Source organism: Delphinus delphis, chromosome X (assembly GCF_949987515.2).
Source record: "Delphinus delphis chromosome X, mDelDel1.2, whole genome shotgun sequence".
Classification (NCBI taxonomy): Eukaryota; Metazoa; Chordata; class Mammalia; order Artiodactyla; family Delphinidae; genus Delphinus; species Delphinus delphis.
This window is the reverse complement of record NC_082704.1, coordinates 103,702,079-103,723,485: the sequence shown is the minus strand read 5'-3', so window position 1 is coordinate 103,723,485 and position 21,407 is coordinate 103,702,079.

Below are 21,407 nucleotides of genomic sequence, written 5' to 3'. Positions count from 1 at the left end.
GATTGGTTCAGATGGACACAACTTCTTCCTTTGATCTTATTGGTTTGTGAACTTTGCAATCTTACTTCATTATCTGATACAGCAGGTTCTTATTAGTTATCCATCTTATACATATTACTGTATATATGTCAATCCCACTCTCCGAATTCATCACACAGCCACCACCAACCCCGCCACTTTCCCCCCTTGGTGGCCATACGTTACTTCTCCACATCTGTGTATCAATTCTGTCCTGTACGCTGGTTCATCTGTACCATTTCTCGAGGTTGAATATATGTGCTTTTATATACGATATCCGATTTTCTCTTTCTGACTGACTTCACTCTGTATGACAGTGTCTAGATCTATCCACGCCTGTACAAATGAACCAACATAGTTCCTTTTCGTGGCTGTATAATATTCCACGGTATATAGGTACCACATCTTCTTTATCCATTCGTCTTTGGGTGGCCATTTAAGTTGTTTCCATGACCTGGCTCTTGTAAATAGTGCTGCACTGAACATTGGGGTGCCTGTGCCTTTTAGAATTATGCTCTTCTCTGGGCTTATGCCCTGGTGTGCGATGGCTGAGTCATACGTTATTTCTATGTTCAGTTTTTCAAGGAATCTCCTTGCTTCCCTCCCTAGTGGCTCTATCAATTTACACTCCCACCAAGAGTGCAAGTGTGTTCTCTTTTCTCCACACCGTGCCCAGCAGTTATTTTGTTGATTTTCTGATGGTGACCGTTCTAAATGGTGTGAGGTGATACCTCAGTGTAGTTTTGATGTGCATCTCTATAATAATTAGTGATGTTGAGCAGGTTTTTTTCTGCTTGTTGGCCACCTGTATGTCTTCTGTGGAGAATAGTCTGTTTAGGACTTCTGCCCATTTATAGGTTGGGTTGTTGGTTTTTTTAATACCAAGCAGCATGAGCAGTTTACGTATTTTTGAGATTGATCCTCAGACCGCTGATTTGTATGTAAATATTTTTCCCATTTCTGTGGGTTGTGTGTTCTTCTTTCTCATAGTTTCCTGTGCTTAGCAAACTCTTTTAAGGTTACTGAGGTCCCACTTGGATATTTCTGTTTTTATTTCCAGGACTCTAGCAGGAGGATTACAAAAGATCTTCTTGTGTTTTATGTCCAACGACGTTCTTCCTAGGTTTTCCTCTACGAGTTTTAGAGTGTCCAGACTTAAGTTTGGGTCTCTGTTCCATTTTGACTTAATTTTTGTGTACGGTGTTTGGGAGTGTTCTAATCTTATTGTTTTACATGTCTCTGTCCAGTTTCCCCAGCACCACGTATTCAAGAGACAGTCTCTTCTCCATTGTGTATCCGTGCCCCCTTTGTCAGAGATTAGTTGAGCATAGGCGTGTGGCTTTATCTCTGGGCTTTCTATCCTGTTGCATTGATCTATATTTCTGTTTTTGTGCCAGTCCAATGCTGTCTTGGTTACCGTAGCTTCGTAGTACAGTGCGAAGTCACGGAGCCTGATTCCTCCAGCTCCTTTTTTTTTTTTTCATCAAACTGATTTGGCCACTCGGGGAGTTTTGTGTCTCCATACACATTTTAAGATTTTTTGTTCTGGTTTTGTAAAAAAATTGCCATTGGTAATTTGAGAGGGATTGCACTGAATATGTAGATTGCTTTGGGTAGTAGAGTCATTTTCATAATATTGATTCTTCCTATCCAAGAACATGGTATAGCTCTTCATCTGTTTGTATCATCCTCAGTTTCATTCATCAGTGTCTTATACTTTTCTGTATACAGGTTTTCTGTCTCCCTAGGTAGGTTTATTCCTAGGTATTTTATTCCTTTACTTGCAGGGGTAAATGGGAGTCCTTCCTTAATTTCTCTTTCTTTTTTTCTTCCTTAATGAATAGGAATGCAAGGGATTTCTGTGCATTAATTTTGTGTCCTGCAGCGTTTCCAAATCCATGGATTAGCTCTACTAGTTTTACGGTGGCATCTTTAGGATTCTCTAAGTATAGAATCAGGTCATGTGCAAAGAGTGGCATTGTGACTTCTTCTTTTCCAGTTTGCCTTCCTTTCTTTCTTTTGCTGCTCTGGTTCCCGTGGCTAGAAGTTCCAAAACTATGTTGAATAATAGTGGTGAGAGTGGTCATCCTTGTCTTGTTCCTGATCTTAGAGGACATGCTTTCAGTTCTTCACCACTGAAAATGTTTGCTGCGGGTTTGTTGTATACGTCCTTGATTAAGTTGAGTGAGGTTCCCTCTAAGCCCACGTCCTGGAGGCTTTATATCACAAATGTGTGTTGACATTTGTCACAAGCTTTTCTGCATCGAGTGACTTGATCATATGCTTTCTCCTCTTCAATTTGTCAATAGGGGGAATCACATTGATTTGCGTGTATTGAAGAATCCTTGCATCCCTGGGAAAAATCCCACTTGACGGTGAGTTATGATACTTTTAACGTGGTGTTGGATTCTGTTGCTGCTATTTTGTTGAGCCGCTTTGCATCTAAGTTCATCAGTGATATCGGGATGTAACTCTTTTTCCTACTGTCTTTGTCTGGTTTTCCCAACAGGGTGACGGTGGCCTCACAGGAAGAGTTTCAGAGTGTTCCTTCCACGCCAATAGTTTGGAAGAGTTTGAGAAAGGTGGGTGTTAGCTCTTTTCTACGTGTTGGATAGAAATAACCTGTGAAGCCATCTGGTCCTGGACTTTTGTTTGTTGGACGATTTGTAATCAGAGTTTCAAGTTCATTACTCGTACTGGGTCTGTTCATATTTCCGATTTTTTCCTGCTTCAGCCTTGGAAGGTCGTACCTTCCGAAGAATTTGTCCATTTCTTCCAGATTGTCCATTTTGTTAGCATAGAGTTGATTGCAGTAGTCTCTTACAACGTTTTGTATTTCTGTGTTGTCCGTTGTAACTTCTTTTACCTTTCTAATTTTATTGATTTCAGTCCTCTCCTTCTTTATCTTGATGCATCTGGCTAAGGATTCATCCATATGGTTTATCTTCTCAAAGAACCAGCTTTTTGTTTTTTTGATCTTTGATATTGTTTTCTTTGTTGCTGTTTCAGTCATTTCTTTCTTCTTTTTCTACCTTTTTATTGACAGTCCCAACTACCTTCAGAGTTTGTTTTCTATGGAGTAAATGATTGGTTCAGATGGACACAACTTCTTCCTTTGATCTTATTGGTTTGTGAACTTTGCAATCTTACTTCATTATCTGATACAGCAGGTTCTTATTAGTTATCCATCTTATACATATTACTGTATATATGTCAATCCCACTCTCCGAATTCATCACACAGCCACCAGCAACCCCGCCACTTTCCCCCCTTGGTGGCCATACGTTACTTCTCCACATCTGTGTATCAATTCTGTCCTGTACACTGGTTCATCTGTATCATTTCTCGAGGTTGAATATATGTGCTTTTATATACGATATCCGATTTTCTCTTTCTGACTGACTTCACTCTGTATGACAGTGTCTAGATCTATCCACGCCTGTACAAATGAACCAACATAGTTCCTTTTCGTGGCTGTATAATATTCCACGGTATATAGGTACCACATCTTCTTTATCCATTCGTCTTTGGGTGGCCATTTAAGTTGTTTCCATGACCTGGCTCTTGTAAATAGTGCTGCACTGAACATTGGGGTGCCTGTGCCTTTTAGAATTATGCTCTTCTCTGGGCTTATGCCCTGGTGTGCGATGGCTGAGTCATACGTTATTTCTATGTTCAGTTTTTCAAGGAATCTCCTTGCTTCCCTCCCTAGTGGCTCTATCAGTTTACACTCCCACCAAGAGTGCAAGTGTGTTCTCTTTTCTCCACACCGTGCCCAGCAGTTATTTTGTTGATTTTCTGATGGTGACCGTTCTAAATGGTGTGAGGTGGTACCTCAGTGTAGTTTTGATGTGCAACTCTATAATAATTAGTGATGTTGAGCAGGTTTTTTTCTGCTTGTTTTGCCACGTGTATGTCTTCTGTGGAGAATAGTCTGTTTAGGACTTCTGCCCATTTATAGATTGGGTTGTTGGTTTTTTTAATACCAAGCAGCATGAGCAGTTTACGTATTTTTGAGATTGATCCTCAGACCGCTGATTTGTATGTAAATATTTTTCCCATTTCTGTGGGTTGTGTGTTCTTCTTTCTCATAGTTTCCTGTGCTTAGCAAACTCTTTTAAGGTTACTGAGGTCCCACTTGGATATTTCTGTTTTTATTTCCAGGACTCTAGCAGGAGGATTACAAAAGATCTTCTTGTGTTTTATGTCCAACGACGTTCTTCCTAGGTTTTCCTCTACGAGTTTTAGAGTGTCCAGACTTAAGTTTGGGTCTCTGTTCCATTTTGACTTAATTTTTGTGTACGGTGTTTGGGAGTGTTCTAATCTTATTGTTTTACATGTCTCTGTCCAGTTTCCCCAGCACCACGTATTCAAGAGACAGTCTCTTCTCCATTGTGTATCCGTGCCCCCTTTGTCAGGGATTAGTTGAGCATAGGCGTGTGGCTTTATCTCTGGGCATTCTATCCTGTTGCATTGATCTATATTTCTGTTTTTGTGCCAGTCCAATGCTGTCTTGGTTACCGAAGCTTCGTAGTACAGTGCGAAGTCACGGAGCCTGATTCCTCCAGCTCCTTTTTTTTTTTTTCATCAAACTGATTTGGCCACTCGGGGAGTTTTGTGTCTCCATACACATTTTAAGATTTTTTGTTCTGGTTTTGTAAAAAAATTGCCATTGGTAATTTGAGAGGGATTGCACTGAATATGTAGATTGCTTTGGGTAGTATAGTCATTTTCATAATATTGATTCTTCCTATCCAAGAACATGGTATAGCTCTTCATCTGTTTGTATCATCCTCAGTTTCATTCATCAGTGTCTTATACTTTTCTGTATACAGGTTTTCTGTCTCCCTAGGTAGGTTTATTCCTAGGTATTTTATTCCTTTACTTGCAGGGGTAAATGGGAGTCCTTCCTTAATTTCTCTTTCTTTTTTTCTTCCTTAATGAATAGGAATGCAAGGGATTTCTGTGCATTAATTTTGTGTCCTGCAGCGTTTCCAAATCCATGGATTAGCTCTACTAGTTTTACGGTGGCATCTTTAGGATTCTCTAAGTATAGAATCAGGTCATGTGCAAAGAGTGGCATTGTGACTTCTTCTTTTCCAGTTTGCCTTCCTTTCTTTCTTTTGCTGCTCTGGTTCCCGTGGCTAGAAGTTCCAAAACTATGTTGAATAATAGTGGTGAGAGTGGTCATCCTTGTCTTGTTCCTGATCTTAGAGGACATGCTTTCAGTTCTTCACCACTGAAAATGTTTGCTGCGGGTTTGTTGTATACGTCCTTGATTAAGTTGAGTGAGGTTCCCTCTAAGCCCACGTCCTGGAGGCTTTATATCACAAATGTGTGTTGACATTTGTCACAAGCTTTTCTGCATCGAGTGACTCGATCATATGCTTTCTCCTCTTCATTTGTCAATAGGGGGAATCACATTGATTTGCGTGTATTGAAGAATCCTTGCATCCCTGGGAAAAATCCCACTTGACGGTGAGTTATGATACTTTTAACGTGGTGTTGGATTCTGTTGCTGCTATTTTGTTGAGCCGCTTTGCATCTAAGTTCATCAGTGATATCGGGATGTAACTCTTTTTCCTACTGTCTTTGTCTGGTTTTCCCAACAGGGTGACGGTGGCCTCACAGGAAGAGTTTCAGAGTGTTCCTTCCACGCCAATAGTTTGGAAGAGTTTGAGAAAGGTGGGTGTTAGCTCTTTTCTACGTGTTGGATAGAAATAACCTGTGAAGCCATCTGGTCCTGAACTTTTGTTTCTTGGACGATTTGTAATCAGAGTTTCAAGTTCATTACTCGTACTGGGTCTGTTCATATTTTCGATTTTTTCCTGCTTCAGCTTTGGAAGGTCGTACCTTCCGAAGAATTTGTCCATTTCTTCCAGATTGTCCATTTTGTTAGCATAGAGTTGATTGCAGTAGTCTCTTACAACGTTTTGTATTTCTGTGTTGTCCGTTGTAACTTCTTTTACCTTTCTAATTTTATTGATTTCAGTCCTCTCCCTCTTTATCTTGATGCATCTTGCTAAGGATTCATCCATATGGTTTATCTTCTCAAAGAACCAGCTTTTTGTTTTTTCGATCTTTGATATTGTTTTCTTTGTTGCTGTTTCAGTCATTTCTTTCTTCTTTTTTTACCTTTTTATTGACAGTCCCAACTGCCTTCAGAGTTTGTTTTCTATGGAGTAAATGATTGGTTCAGATGGACACAACTTCTTCCTTTGATCTTATTGGTTTGTGAACTTTGCAATCTTACTTCATTATCTGATACAGCAGGTTCTTATTAGTTATCCATCTTATACATATTACTGTATATATGTCAATCCCACTCTCCGAATTCATCACACAGCCACCAGCAACCCCGCCACTTTCCCCCCTTGGTGGCCATACGTTACTTCTCCACATCTGTGTATCAATTCTGTCCTGTACACTGGTTCATCTGTACCATTTCTCGAGGTTGAATATATGTGCTTTTATATACGATATCCGATTTTCTCTTTCTGACTGACTTCACTCTGTATGACAGTGTCTAGATCTATCCACGCCTGTACAAATGAACCAACATAGTTCCTTTTCGTGGCTGTATAATATTCCACGGTATATAGGTACCACATCTTCTTTATCCATTCGTCTTTGGGTGGCCATTTAAGTTGTTTCCATGACCTGGCTCTTGTAAATAGTGCTGCACTGAACATTGGGGTGCCTGTGCCTTTTAGAATTATGCTCTTCTCTGGGCTTATGCCCTGGTGTGCGATGGCTGAGTCATACGTTATTTCTATGTTCAGTTTTTCAAGGAATCTCCTTGCTTCCCTCCCTAGTGGCTCTATCAGTTTACACTCCCACCAAGAGTGCAAGTGTGTTCTCTTTTCTCCACACCGTGCCCAGCAGTTATTTTGTTGATTTTCTGATGGTGACCGTTCTAAATGGTGTGAGGTGATACCTCAGTGTAGTTTTGATGTGCATCTCTATAATAATTAGTGATGTTGAGCAGGTTTTTTTCTGCTTGTTGGCCACCTGTATGTCTTCTGTGGAGAATAGTCTGTTTAGGACTTCTGCCCATTTATAGGTTGGGTTGTTGGTTTTTTTAATACCAAGCAGCATGAGCTGTTTACGTATTTTTGAGATTGATCCTCAGACCGCTGATTTGTATGTAAATATTTTTCCCATTTCTGTGGGTTGTGTGTTCTTCTTTCTCATAGTTTCCTGTGCTTAGCAAACTCTTTTAAGGTTACTGAGGTCCCACTTGGATATTTCTGTTTTTATTTCCAGGACTCTAGCAGGAGGATTACAAAAGATCTTCTTGTGTTTTATGTCCAACGACGTTCTTCCTAGGATTTCCTCTACGAGTTTTAGAGTGTCCAGACTTAAGTTTGGGTCTCTGTTCCATTTTGACTTAATTTTTGTGTACGGTGTTTGGGAGTGTTCTAATCTTATTGTTTTACATGTCTCTGTCCAGTTTCCCCAGCACCACGTATTCAAGAGACAGTCTCTTCTCCATTGTGTATCCGTGCCCCCTTTGTCAGAGATTAGTTGAGCATAGGCGTGTGGCTTTATCTCTGGGCATTCTATCCTGTTGCATTGATCTATATTTCTGTTTTTGTGCCAGTCCAATGCTGTCTTGGTTACCGTAGCTTCGTAGTACAGTGCGAAGTCACGGAGCCTGATTCCTCCAGCTCCTTTTTTTTTTTTTCATCAAACTGCTTTGGCCACTCGGGGAGTTTTGTGTCTCCATACACATTTTAAGATTTTTTGTTCTGCTTTTGTAAAAAAATTGCCATTGGTAATTTGAGAGGGATTGCACTGAATATGTAGATTGCTTTGGGTAGTAGAGTCATTTTCATAATATTGATTCTTCCTATCCAAGAACATGGTATAGCTCTTCATCTGTTTGTATCATCCTCAGTTTCATTCATCAGTGTCTTATACTTTTCTGTATACAGGTTTTCTGTCTCCCTAGGTAGGTTTATTCCTAGGTATTTTATTCCTTTACTTGCAGGGGTAAATGGGAGTCCTTCCTTAATTTCTCTTTCTTTTTTTCTTCCTTAATGAATAGGAATGCAAGGGATTTCTGTGCATTAGTTTTGTGTCCTGCAGCGTTTCCAAATCCATGGATTAGCTCTACTAGTTTTACGGTGGCATCTTTAGTTTTACGGTGGCATCTTTAGGATTCTCTAAGTATAGAAACAGGTCATGTGCAAAGAGTGGCATTGTGACTTCTTCTTTTCCAGTTTGCCTTCCTTTCTTTCTTTTGCTGCTCTGGTTCCCGTGGCTAGAAGTTCCAAAACTATGTTGAATAATAGTGGTGAGAGTGGTCATCCTTGTCTTGTTCCTGATCTTAGAGGACATGCTTTCAGTTCTTCACCACTGAAAATGTTTGCTGCGGGTTTGTTGTATACGTCCTTGATTAAGTTGAGTGAGGTTCCCTCTAAGCCCACGTCCTGGAGGCTTTATATCACAAATGTGTGTTGACATTTGTCACAAGCTTTTCTGCATCGAGTGACTTGATCATATGCTTTCTCCTCTTCAATTTGTCAATAGGGGGAATCACATTGCTTTGCGTGTATTGAAGAATCCTTGCATCCCTGGGAAAAATCCCACTTGACGGTGAGTTATGATACTTTTAACGTGGTGTTGGATTCTGTTGCTGCTATTTTGTTGAGCCGCTTTGCATCTAAGTTCATCAGTGATATCGGGATGTAACTCTTTTTCCTACTGTCTTTGTCTGGTTTTCCCAACAGGGTGACGGTGGCCTCACAGGAAGAGTTTCAGAGTGTTCCTTCCACGCCAATAGTTTGGAAGAGTTTGAGAAAGGTGGGTGTTAGCTCTTTTCTACGTGTTGGATAGAAGTAACCTGTGAAGCCATCTGGTCCTGGACTTTTGTTTGTTGGACGATTTGTAATCAGAGTTTCAAGTTCATTACTCGTACTGGGTCTGTTCATATTTTCGATTTTTTCCTGCTTCAGCCTTGGAAGGTCGTACCTTCCGAAGAATTTGTCCATTTCTTCCAGATTGTCCATTTTGTTAGCATAGAGTTGATTGCAGTAGTCTCTTACAACGTTTTGTATTTCTGTGTTGTCCGTTGTAACTTCTTTTACCTTTCTAATTTTATTGATTTCAGTCCTCTCCTTCTTTATCTTGATGCATCTGGCTAAGGATTTATCCATATGGTTTATCTTCTCAAAGAACCAGCTTTTTGTTTTTTTGATCTTTGATATTGTTTTCTTTGTTGCTGTTTCAGTCATTTCTTTCTTCTTTTTTTACCTTTTTATTGACAGTCCCAACTGCCTTCAGAGTTTGTTTTCTATGGAGTAAATGATTGGTTCAGATGGACACAACTTCTTCCTTTGATCTTATTGGTTTGTGAACTTTGCAATCTTACTTCATTATCTGATATAGCAGGTTCTTATTAGTTATCCATCTTATACATATTACTGTATATATGTCAATCCCACTCTCCGAATTCATCACACAGCCACCACCAACCCCGCCACTTTCCCCCCTTGGTGGCCATACGTTACTTCTCCACATCTGTGTATCAATTCTGTCCTGTACACTGGTTCATCTGTACCATTTCTCGAGGTTGAATATATGTGCTTTTATATACGATATCCGATTTTCTCTTTCTGACTGACTTCACTCTGTATGACAGTGTCTAGATCTATCCACGCCTGTACAAATGAACCAACATAGTTCCTTTTCGTGGCTGTATAATATTCCACGGTATATAGGTTCCACATCTTCTTTATCCATTCGTCTTTGGGTGGCCATTTAAGTTGTTTCCATGACCTGGCTCTTGTAAATAGTGCTGCACTGAACATTGGGGTGCCTGTGCCTTTTAGAATTATGCTCTTCTCTGGGCTTATGCCCTGGTGTGCGATGGCTGAGTCATACGTTATTTCTATGTTCAGTTTTTCAAGGAATCTCCTTGCTTCCCTCCCTAGTGGCTCTATCAGTTTACATTCCCACCAAGAGTGCAAGTGTGTTCTCTTTTCTCCACACCGTGCCCAGCAGTTATTTTGTTGATTTTCTGATGGTGACCGTTCTAAATGGTGTGAGGTGATACCTCAGTGTAGTTTTGATGTGCATCTCTATAATAATTAGTGATGTTGAGCAGGTTTTTTTCTGCTTGTTGGCCACCTGTATGTCTTCTGTGGAGAATAGTCTGTTTAGGACTTCTGCCCATTTATAGATTGGGTTGTTGGTTTTTTTAATACCAAGCAGCATGAGCTGTTTACGTATTTTTGAGATAGATCCTCAGACCGCTGATTTGTATGTAAATATTTTTCCCATTTCTGTGGGTTGTGTGTTCTTCTTTCTCATAGTTTCCTGTGCTTAGCAAACTCTTTTAAGGTTACTGAGGTCCCACTTGGATATTTCTGTTTTTATTTCCAGGACTCTAGCAGGAGGATTACAAAAGATCTTCTTGTGTTTTATGTCCAACGACGTTCTTCCTAGGTTTTCCTCTACGAGTTTTAGAGTGTCCAGACTTAAGTTTGGGTCTCTGTTCCATTTTGACTTAATTTTTGTGTACGGTGTTTGGGAGTGTTCTAATCTTATTGTTTTACATGTCTCTGTCCAGTTTCCCCAGCACCACGTATTCAAGAGACAGTCTCTTCTCCATTGTGTATCCGTGCCCCCTTTGTCAGAGATTAGTTGAGCATAGGCGTGTGGCTTTATCTCTGGGCTTTCTATCCTGTTGCATTGATCTATATTTCTGTTTTTGTGCCAGTCCAATGCTGTCTTGGTTACCGTAGCTTCGTAGTACAGTGCGAAGTCACGGAGCCTGATTCCTCCAGCTCCTTTTTTTTTTTTTTTCCATCAAACTGCTTTGGCCACTCGGGGAGTTTTGTGTCTCCATACACATTTTAAGATTTTTTGTTCTGGTTTTGTAAAAAAATTGCCATTGGTAATTTGAGAGGGATTGCACTGAATATGTAGATTGCTTTGGGTAGTAGAGTCATTTTCATAATATTGATTCTTCCTATCCAAGAACATGGTATAGCTCTTCATCTGTTTGTATCATCCTCAGTTTCATTCATCAGTGTCTTATACTTTTCTGTATACAGGTTTTCTGTCTCCCTAGGTAGGTTTATTCCTAGGTATTTTATTCCTTTACTTGCAGGGGTAAATGGGAGTCCTTCCTTAATTTCTCTTTCTTTTTTTCTTCCTTAATGAATAGGAATGCAAGGGATTTCTGTGCATTAATTTTGTGTCCTGCAGCGTTTCCAAATCCATGGATTAGCTCTACTAGTTTTACGGTGGCATCTTTAGGATTCTCTAAGTATAGAATCAGGTCATGTGCAAAGAGTGGCATTGTGACTTCTTCTTTTCCAGTTTGCCTTCCTTTCTTTCTTTTGCTGCTCTGGTTCCCGTGGCTAGAAGTTCCAAAACTATGTTGAATAATAGTGGTGAGAGTGGTCATCCTTGTCTTGTTCCTGATCTTAGAGGACATGCTTTCAGTTCTTCACCACTGAAAATGTTTGCTGCGGGTTTGTTGTATACGTCCTTGATTAAGTTGAGTGAGGTTCCCTCTAAGCCCACGTCCTGGAGGCTTTATATCACAAATGTGTGTTGACATTTGTCACAAGCTTTTCTGCATCGAGTGACTTGATCATATGCTTTCTCCTCTTCAATTTGTCAATAGGGGGAATCACATTGCTTTGTGTGTATTGAAGAATCCTTGCATCCCTGGGAAAAATCCCACTTGACGGTGAGTTATGATACTTTTAACGTGGTGTTGGATTCTGTTGCTGCTATTTTGTTGAGCCGCTTTGCATCTAAGTTCATCAGTGATATCGGGATGTAACTCTTTTTCCTACTGTCTTTGTCTGGTTTTCCCAACAGGGTGACGGTGGCCTCACAGGAAGAGTTTCAGAGTGTTCCTTCCACGCCAATAGTTTGGAAGAGTTTGAGAAAGGTGGGTGTTAGCTCTTTTCTACGTGTTGGATAGAAATAACCTGTGAAGCCATCTGGTCCTGGACTTTTGTTTGTTGGACGATTTGTAATCAGAGTTTCAAGTTCATTACTCGTACTGGGTCTGTTCATATTTTCGATTTTTTCCTGCTTCAGCCTTGGAAGGTCGTACCTTCCTAAGAATTTGTCCATTTCTTCCAGATTGTCCATTTTGTTAGCATAGAGTTGATTGCAGTAGTCTCTTACAACGTTTTGTATTTCTGTGTTGTCCGTTGTAACTTCTTTTACCTTTCTAATTTTATTGATTTCAGTCATCTCCCTCTTTATCTTGATGCATCTGGCTAAGGATTCATCCATATGGTTTATCTTCTCAAAGAACCAGCTTTTTGTTTTTTTGATCTTTGATATTGTTTTCTTTGTTGCTGTTTCAGCCATTTCTTTCTTCTTTTTCTACCTTTTTATTGACAGTCCCAACTACCTTCAGAGTTTGTTTTCTATGGAGTAAATGATTGGTTCAGATGGACACAACTTCTTCCTTTGATCTTATTGGTTTGTGAACTTTGCAATCTTACTTCATTATCTGATACAGCAGGTTCTTATTAGTTATCCATCTTATACATATTACTGTATATATGTCAATCCCACTCTCCGAATTCATCACACAGCCACCACCAACCCTGCCACTTTCCCCCCTTGGTGGCCATACGTTACTTCTCCACATCTGTGTATCAATTCTGTCCTGTACACTGGTTCATCTGTACCATTTCTCGAGGTTGAATATATGTGCTTTTATATACGATATCTGATTTTCTCTTTCTGACTGAATTCACTCTGTATGACAGTGTCTAGATCTATCCACGCCTGTACAAATGAACCAACATAGTTCCTTTTCGTGGCTGTATAATATTCCACGGTATATAGGTACCACATCTTCTTTATCCATTCGTCTTTGGGTGGCCATTTAAGTTGTTTCCAAGACCTGGCTGTTGTAAATAGTGCTGCACTGAACATTGGGGTGCCTGTGCCTTTTAGAATTATGCTCTTCTCTGGGCTTATGCCCTGGTGTGCAATGACTGAGTCATATGTTATTTCTATTTTCAGTTTTCAAGGAATCTCCTTGCTTCCCTCCCTAGTGGCTCTATCAATTTACACTCCCACCAAGAGTGCAAGTGTGTTCTCTTTTCTCCACACCGTGCCCAGCAGTTATTTTGTTGATTTTCTGATGGTGACCGTTCTAAATGGTGTGAGGTGATACCTCAGTGTAGTTTTGATGTGCATCTCTATAATAATTAGTGATGTTGAGCAGGTTTTTTTCTGCTTGTTGGCCACGTGTATGTCTTCTGTGGAGAATAGTCTGTTTAGGACTTCTGCCCATTTATAGATTGGGTTGTTGGTTTTTTTAATACCAAGCAGCATGAGCTGTTTACGTATTTTTGAGATTGATCCTCAGACCGCTGATTTGTATGTAAATATTTTTCCCATTTCTGTGGGTTGTGTGTTCTTCTTTCTCATAGTTTCCTGTGCTTAGCAAACTCTTTTAAGGTTACTGAGGTCCCACTTGGATATTTCTGTTTTTATTTCCAGGACTCTAGCAGGAGGATTACAAAAGATCTTCTTGTGTTTTATGTCCAACGACGTTCTTCCTAGGTTTTCCTCTACGAGTTTTAGAGTGTCCAGACTTAAGTTCGGGTCTCTGTTCCATTTTGACTTAATTTTTGTGTACGGTGTTTGGGAGTGTTCTAATCTTATTGTTTTACATGTCTCTGTCCAGTTTCCCCAGCACCACGTATTCAAGAGACAGTCTCTTCTCCATTGTGTATCCGTGCCCCCTTTGTCAGAGATTAGTTGAGCATAGGCGTGTGGCTTTATCTCTGGGCTTTCTATCCTGTTGCATTGATCTATATTTCTGTTTTTGTGCCAGTCCAATGCTGTCTTGGTTACCGTAGCTTTGTAGTACAGTGCGAAGTCACGGAGCCTGATTCCTCCAGCTCCTTTTTTTTTTTTTTTCCATCAAACTGCTTTGGCCACTCGGGGAGTTTTGTGTCTCCATACACATTTTAAGATTTTTTGTTCTGGTTTTGTAAAAAAATTGCCATTGGTAATTTGAGAGGGATTGCACTGAATATGTAGATTGCTTTGGGTAGTAGAGTCATTTTCATAATATTGATTCTTCCTATCCAAGAACATGGTATAGCTCTTCATCTGTTTGTATCATCCTCAGTTTCATTCATCAGTGTCTTATACTTTTCTGTATACAGGTTTTCTGTCTCCCTAGGTAGGTTTATTCCTAGGTATTTTATTCCTTTACTTGCAGGGGTAAATGGGAGTCCTTCCTTAATTTCTCTTTCTTTTTTTCTTCCTTAATGAATAGGAATGCAAGGGATTTCTGTGCATTAATTTTGTGTCCTGCAGCGTTTCCAAATCCATGGATTAGCTCTACTAGTTTTACGGTGGCATCTTTAGGATTCTCTAAGTATAGAATCAGGTCATGTGCAAAGAGTGGCATTGTGACTTCTTCTTTTCCAGTTTGCCTTCCTTTCTTTCTTTTGCTGCTCTGGTTCCCGTGGCTAGAAGTTCCAAAACTATGTTGAATAATAGTGGTGAGAGTGGTCATCCTTGTCTTGTTCCTGATCTTAGAGGACATGCTTTCAGTTCTTCACCACTGAAAATGTTTGCTGCGGGTTTGTTGTATACGTCCTTGATTAAGTTGAGTGAGGTTCCCTCTAAGCCCACGTCCTGGAGGCTTTATATCACAAATGTGTGTTGACATTTGTCACAAGCTTTTCTGCATCGAGTGACTTGATCATATGCTTTCTCCTCTTCAATTTGTCAATAGGGGGAATCACATTGCTTTGTGTGTATTGAAGAATCCTTGCATCCCTGGGAAAAATCCCACTTGACGGTGAGTTATGATACTTTTAACGTGGTGTTGGATTCTGTTGCTGCTATTTTGTTGAGCCGCTTTGCATCTAAGTTCATCAGTGATATCGGGATGTAACTCTTTTTCCTACTGTCTTTGTCTGGTTTTCCCAACAGGGTGACGGTGGCCTCACAGGAAGAGTTTCAGAGTGTTCCTTCCACGCCAATAGTTTGGAAGAGTTTGAGAAAGGTGGGTGTTAGCTCTTTTCTACGTGTTGGATAGAAATAACCTGTGAAGCCATCTGGTCCTGGACTTTTGTTTGTTGGATGATTTGTAATCAGAGTTTCAAGTTCATTACTCGTACTGGGTCTGTTCATATTTTCGATTTTTTCCTGCTTCAGCCTTGGAAGGTCGTACCTTCCTAAGAATTTGTCCATTTCTTCCAGATTGTCCATTTTGTTAGCATAGAGTTGATTGCAGTAGTCTCTTACAACGTTTTGTATTTCTGTGTTGTCCGTTGTAACTTCTTTTACCTTTCTAATTTTATTGATTTCAGTCCTCTCCTTCTTTATCTTGATGCATCTGGCTAAGGATTTATCCATATGGTTTATCTTCTCAAAGAACCAGCTTTTTGTTTTTTTGATCTTTGATAGTTTTCTTTGTTGCTGTTTCAGCCATTTCTTTCTTCTTTTTCTACCTTTTTATTGACAGTCCCAACTGCCTTCAGAGTTTGTTTTCTATGGAGTAAATGATTGGTTCAGATGGACACAACTTCTTCCTTTGATCTTATTGGTTTGTGAACTTTGCAATCTTACTTCATTATCTGATACAGCAGGTTCTTATTAGTTATCCATCTTATACATATTACTGTATATATGTCAATCCCACTCTCCAAATTCATCACACAGCCACCACCAACCCCGCCACTTTCCCCCCTTGGTGGCCATACGTTACTTCTCCACATCTGTGTATCAATTCTGTCCTGTACACTGGTTCATCTGTACCATTTCTCGAGGTTGAATATATGTGCTTTTATATACGATATCCGATTTTCTCTTTCTGACTGACTTCACTCTGTATGACAGTGTCTAGATCTATCCACGCCTGTACAAATGAACCAACATAGTTCCTTTTCGTGGCTGTATAATATTCCACGGTATATAGGTTCCACATCTTCTTTATCCATTCGTCTTTGTGTGGCCATTTAAGTTGTTTCCATGACCTGGCTGTTGTAAATAGTGCTGCACTGAACATTGGGGTGCCTGTGCCTTTTAGAATTATGCTCTTCTCTGGGCTTATGCCCTGGTGTGCGATGGCTGAGTCATACGTTATTTCTATGTTCAGTTTTTCAAGGAATCTCCTTGCTTCCCTCCCTAGTGGCTCTATCAATTTACACTCCCACCAAGAGTGCAAGTGTGTTCTCTTTTCTCCACACCGTGCCCAGCAGTTATTTTGTTGATTTTCTGATGGTGACCGTTCTAAATGGTGTGAGGTGATACCTCAGTGTAGTTTTGATGTGCATCTCTATAATAATTAGTGATGTTGAGCAGGTTTTTTTCTGCTTGTTGGCCACCTGTATGTCTTCTGTGGAGAATAGTCTGTTTAGGACTTCTGCCCATTTATAGATTGGGTTGTTGGTTTTTTTAATACCAAGCAGCATGAGCTGTTTACGTATTTTTGAGATTGATCCTCAGACCGCTGATTTGTATGTAAATATTTTTCCCATTTCTGTGGGTTGTGTGTTCTTCTTTCTCATAGTTTCCTGTGCTTAGCAAACTCTTTTAAGGTTACTGAGGTCCCACTTGGATATTTCTGTTTTTATTTCCAGGACTCTAGCAGGAGGATTACAAAAGATCTTCTTGTGTTTTATGTCCAACGACGTTCTTCCTAGGTTTTCCTCTACGAGTTTTAGAGTGTCCAGACTTAAGTTTGGGTCTCTGTTCCATTTTGACTTAATTTTTGTGTACGGTGTTTGGGAGTGTTCTAATCTTATTGTTTTACATGTCTCTGTCCAGTTTCCCCAGCACCACGTATTCAAGAGACAGTCTCTTCTCCATTGTGTATCCGTGCCCCCTTTGTCAGAGATTAGTTGAGCATAGGCGTGTGGCTTTATCTCTGGGCTTTCTATCCTGTTGCATTGATCTATATTTCTGTTTTTGTGCCAGTCCAATGCTGTCTTGGTTACCGTAGCTTCGTAGTACAGCGCGAAGTCACGGAGCCTGATTCCTCCAGCTCCTTTTTTTTTTTTTCATCAAACTGCTTTGGCCACTCGGGGAGTTTTGTGTCTCCATACACATTTTAAGATTTTTTGTTCTGGTTTTGTAAAAAAATTGCCATTGGTAATTTGAGAGGGATTGCACTGAATATGTAGATTGCTTTGGGTAGTAGAGTCATTTTCATAATATTGATTCTTCCTATCCAAGAACATGGTATAGCTCTTCATCTGTTTGTATCATCCTCAGTTTCATTCATCAGTGTCTTATACTTTTCTGTATACAGGTTTTCTGTCTCCCTAGGTAGGTTTATTCCTAGGTATTTTATTCCTTTACTTGCAGGGGTAAATGGGAGTCCTTCCTTAATTTCTCTTTCTTTTTTTCTTCCTTAATGAATAGGAATGCAAGGGATTTCTGTGCATTAATTTTGTGTCCTGCAGCGTTTCCAAATCCATGGATTAGCTCTACTAGTTTTACGGTGGCATCTTTAGGATTCTCTAAGTATAGAATCAGGTCATGTGCAAAGAGTGGCATTGTGACTTCTTCTTTTCCAGTTTGCCTTCCTTTCTTTCTTTTGCTGCTCTGGTTCCCGTGGCTAGAAGTTCCAAAACTATGTTGAATAATAGTGGTGAGAGTGGTCATCCTTGTCTTGTTCCTGATCTTAGAGGACATGCTTTCAGTTCTTCACCACTGAAAATGTTTGCTGCGGGTTTGTTGTATACGTCCTTGATTAAGTTGAGTGAGGTTCCCTCTAAGCCCACGTCCTGGAGGCTTTATATCACAAATGTGTGTTGACATTTGTCACAAGCTTTTCTGCATCGAGTGACTTGATCATATGCTTTCTCCTCTTCAATTTGTCAATAGGGGGAATCACATTGATTTGCGTGTATTGAAGAATCCTTGCATCCCTGGGAAAAATCCCACTTGACGGTGAGTTATGATACTTTTAACGTGGTGTTGGATTCTGTTGCTGCTATTTTGTTGAGCCGCTTTGCATCTAAGTTCATCAGTGATATCGGGATGTAACTCTTTTTCCTACTGTCTTTGTCTGGTTTTCCCAACAGGGTGACGGTGGCCTCACAGGAAGAGTTTCAGAGTGTTCCTTCCACGCCAATAGTTTGGAAGAGTTTGAGAAAGGTGGGTGTTAGCTCTTTTCTACGTGTTGGATAGAAATAACCTGTGAAGCCATCTGGTCCTGGACTTTTGTTTGTTGGACGATTTGTAATCAGAGTTTCAAGTTCATTACTCGTACTGGGTCTGTTCATATTTTCGATTTTTTCCTGCTTCAGCCTTGGAAGGTCGTACCTTCCTAAGAATTTGTCCATTTCTTCCAGATTGTCCATTTTGTTAGCATAGAGTTGATTGCAGTAGTCTCTTACAACGTTTTGTATTTCTGTGTTGTCCGTTGTAACTTCTTTTACCTTTCTAATTTTATTGATTTCAGTCCTCTCCTTCTTTATCTTGATGCATCTGGCTAAGGATTTATCCATATGGTTTATCTTCTCAAAGAACCAGCTTTTTGTTTTTTTGATCTTTGATATTGTTTTCTTTGTTGCTGTTTCAGTCATTTCTTTCTTCTTTTTCTACCTTTTTATTGACAGTCCCAACTGCCTTCAGAGTTTGTTTTCTATGGAGTAAATGATTGGTTCAGATGGACACAACTTCTTCCTTTGATCTTATTGGTTTGTGAACTTTGCAATCTTACTTCATTATCTGATACAGCAGGTTCTTATTAGTTATCCATCTTATACATATTACTGTATATATGTCAATCCCACTCTCCGAATTCATCACACAGCCACCACCAACCCCGCCACTTTCCCCCCTTGGTGGCCATACGTTACTTCTCCACATCTGTGTATCAATTCTGTCCTGTACACTGGTTCATCTGTACCATTTCTCGAGGTTGAATATATGTGCTTTTATATACGATATCCGATTTTCTCTTTCTGACTGACTTCACTCTGTATGACAGTGTCTAGATCTATCCACGCCTGTACAAATGAACCAACATAGTTCCTTTTCGTGGCTGTATAATATTCCACGGTATATAGGTACCACATCTTCTTTATCCATTCGTCTTTGGGTGGCCATTTAAGTTGTTTCCATGACCTGGCTCTTGTAAATAGTGCTGCACTGAACATTGGGGTGCCTGTGCCTTTTAGAATTATGCTCTTCTCTGGGCTTATGCCCTGGTGTGCGATGGCTGAGTCATACGTTATTTCTATGTTCAGTTTTTCAAGGAATCTCCTTGCTTCCCTCCCTAGTGGCTCTATCAGTTTACATTCCCACCAAGAGTGCAAGTGTGTTCTCTTTTCTCCACACCGTGCCCAGCAGTTATTTTGTTGATTTTCTGATGGTGACCGTTCTAAATGGTGTGAGGTGATACCTCAGTGTAGTTTTGATGTGCATCTCTATAATAATTAGTGATGTTGAGCAGGTTTTTTTCTGCTTGTTGGCCACCTGTATGTCTTCTGTGGAGAATAGTCTGTTTAGGACTTCTGCCTATTTATAGATTGGGTTGTTGGTTTTTTTAATACCAAGCAGCATGAGCTGTTTACGTATTTTTGAGATAGATCCTCAGACCGCTGATTTGTATGTAAATATTTTTCCCATTTCTGTGGGTTGTGTGTTCTTCTTTCTCATAGTTTCCTGTGCTTAGCAAACTCTTTTAAGGTTACTGAGGTCCCACTTGGATATTTCTGTTTTTATTTCCAGGACTCTAGCAGGAGGATTACAAAAGATCTTCTTGTGTTTTATGTCCAACGACGTTCTTCCTAGGTTTTCCTCTACGAGTTTTAGAGTGTCCAGACTTAAGTTTGGGTCTCTGTTCCATTTTGACTTAATTTTTGTGTACGGTGTTTGGGAGTGTTCTAATCTTATTGTTTTACATGTCTCTGTCCAGTTTCCCCAGCACCACGTATTCAAGAGACAGTCTCTTCTCCATTGTGTATCCGTGCCCCCTTTGTCAGAGATTAGTTGAGCATAGGCGTGTGGCTTTATCTCTGGGCTTTCTATCCTGTTGCATTGATCTATATTTCTGTTTTTGTGCCAGTCCAATGCTGTCTTGGTTACCGTAGCTTCGTAGTACAGCGCGAAGTCACGGAGCCTGATTCCTCCAGCTCCTTTTTTTTTTTTTCATCAAACTGCTTTGGCCACTCGGGGAGTTTTGTGTCTCCATACACATTTTAAGATTTTTTGTTCTGGTTTTGTAAAAAAATTGCCATTGGTAATTTGAGAGGGATTGCACTGAATATGTAGATTGCTTTGGGTAGTAGAGTCATTTTCATAATATTGATTCTTCCTATCCAAGAACATGGTATAGCTCTTCATCTGTTTGTATCATCCTCAGTTTCATTCATCAGTGTCTTATACTTTTCTGTATACAGGTTTTCTGTCTCCCTAGGTAGGTTTATTCCTAGGTATTTTATTCCTTTACTTGCAGGGGTAAATGGGAGTCCTTCCTTAATTTCTCTTTCTTTTTTTCTTCCTTAATGAATAGGAATGCAAGGGATTTCTGTGCATTAATTTTGTGTCCTGCAGCGTTTCCAAATCCATGGATTAGCTCTACTAGTTTTACGGTGGCATCTTTAGGATTCTCTAAGTATAGAATCAGGTCATGTGCAAAGAGTGGCATTGTGACTTCTTCTTTTCCAGTTTGCCTTCCTTTCTTTCTTTTGCTGCTCTGGTTCCCGTGGCTAGAAGTTCCAAAACTATGTTGAATAATAGTGGTGAGAGTGGTCATCCTTGTCTTGTTCCTGATCTTAGAGGACATGCTTTCAGTTCTTCACCACTGAAAATGTTTGCTGCGGGTTTGTTGTATACGTCCTTGATTAAGTTGAGTGAGGTTCCCTCTAAGCCCACGTCCTGGAGGCTTTATATCACAAATGTGTGTTGACATTTGTCACAAGCTTTTCTGCATCGAGTGACTTGATCATATGCTTTCTCCTCTTCAATTTGTCAATAGGGGGAATCACATTGATTTGCGTGTATTGAAGAATCCTTGCATCCCTGGGAAAAATCCCACTTGACGGTGAGTTATGATACTTTTAACGTGGTGTTGGATTCTGTTGCTGCTATTTTGTTGAGCCGCTTTGCATCTAAGTTCATCAGTGATATCGGGATGTAACTCTTTTTCCTACTGTCTTTGTCTGGTTTTCCCAACAGGGTGACGGTGGCCTCACAGGAAGAGTTTCAGAGTGTTCCTTCCACGCCAATAGTTTGGAAGAGTTTGAGAAAGGTGGGTGTTAGCTCTTTTCTACGTGTTGGATAGAAATAACCTGTGAAGCCATCTGGTCCTGGACTTTTGTTTGTTGGACGATTTGTAATCAGAGTTTCAAGTTCATTACTCGTACTGGGTCTGTTCATATTTTCGATTTTTTCCTGCTTCAGCCTTGGAAGGTCGT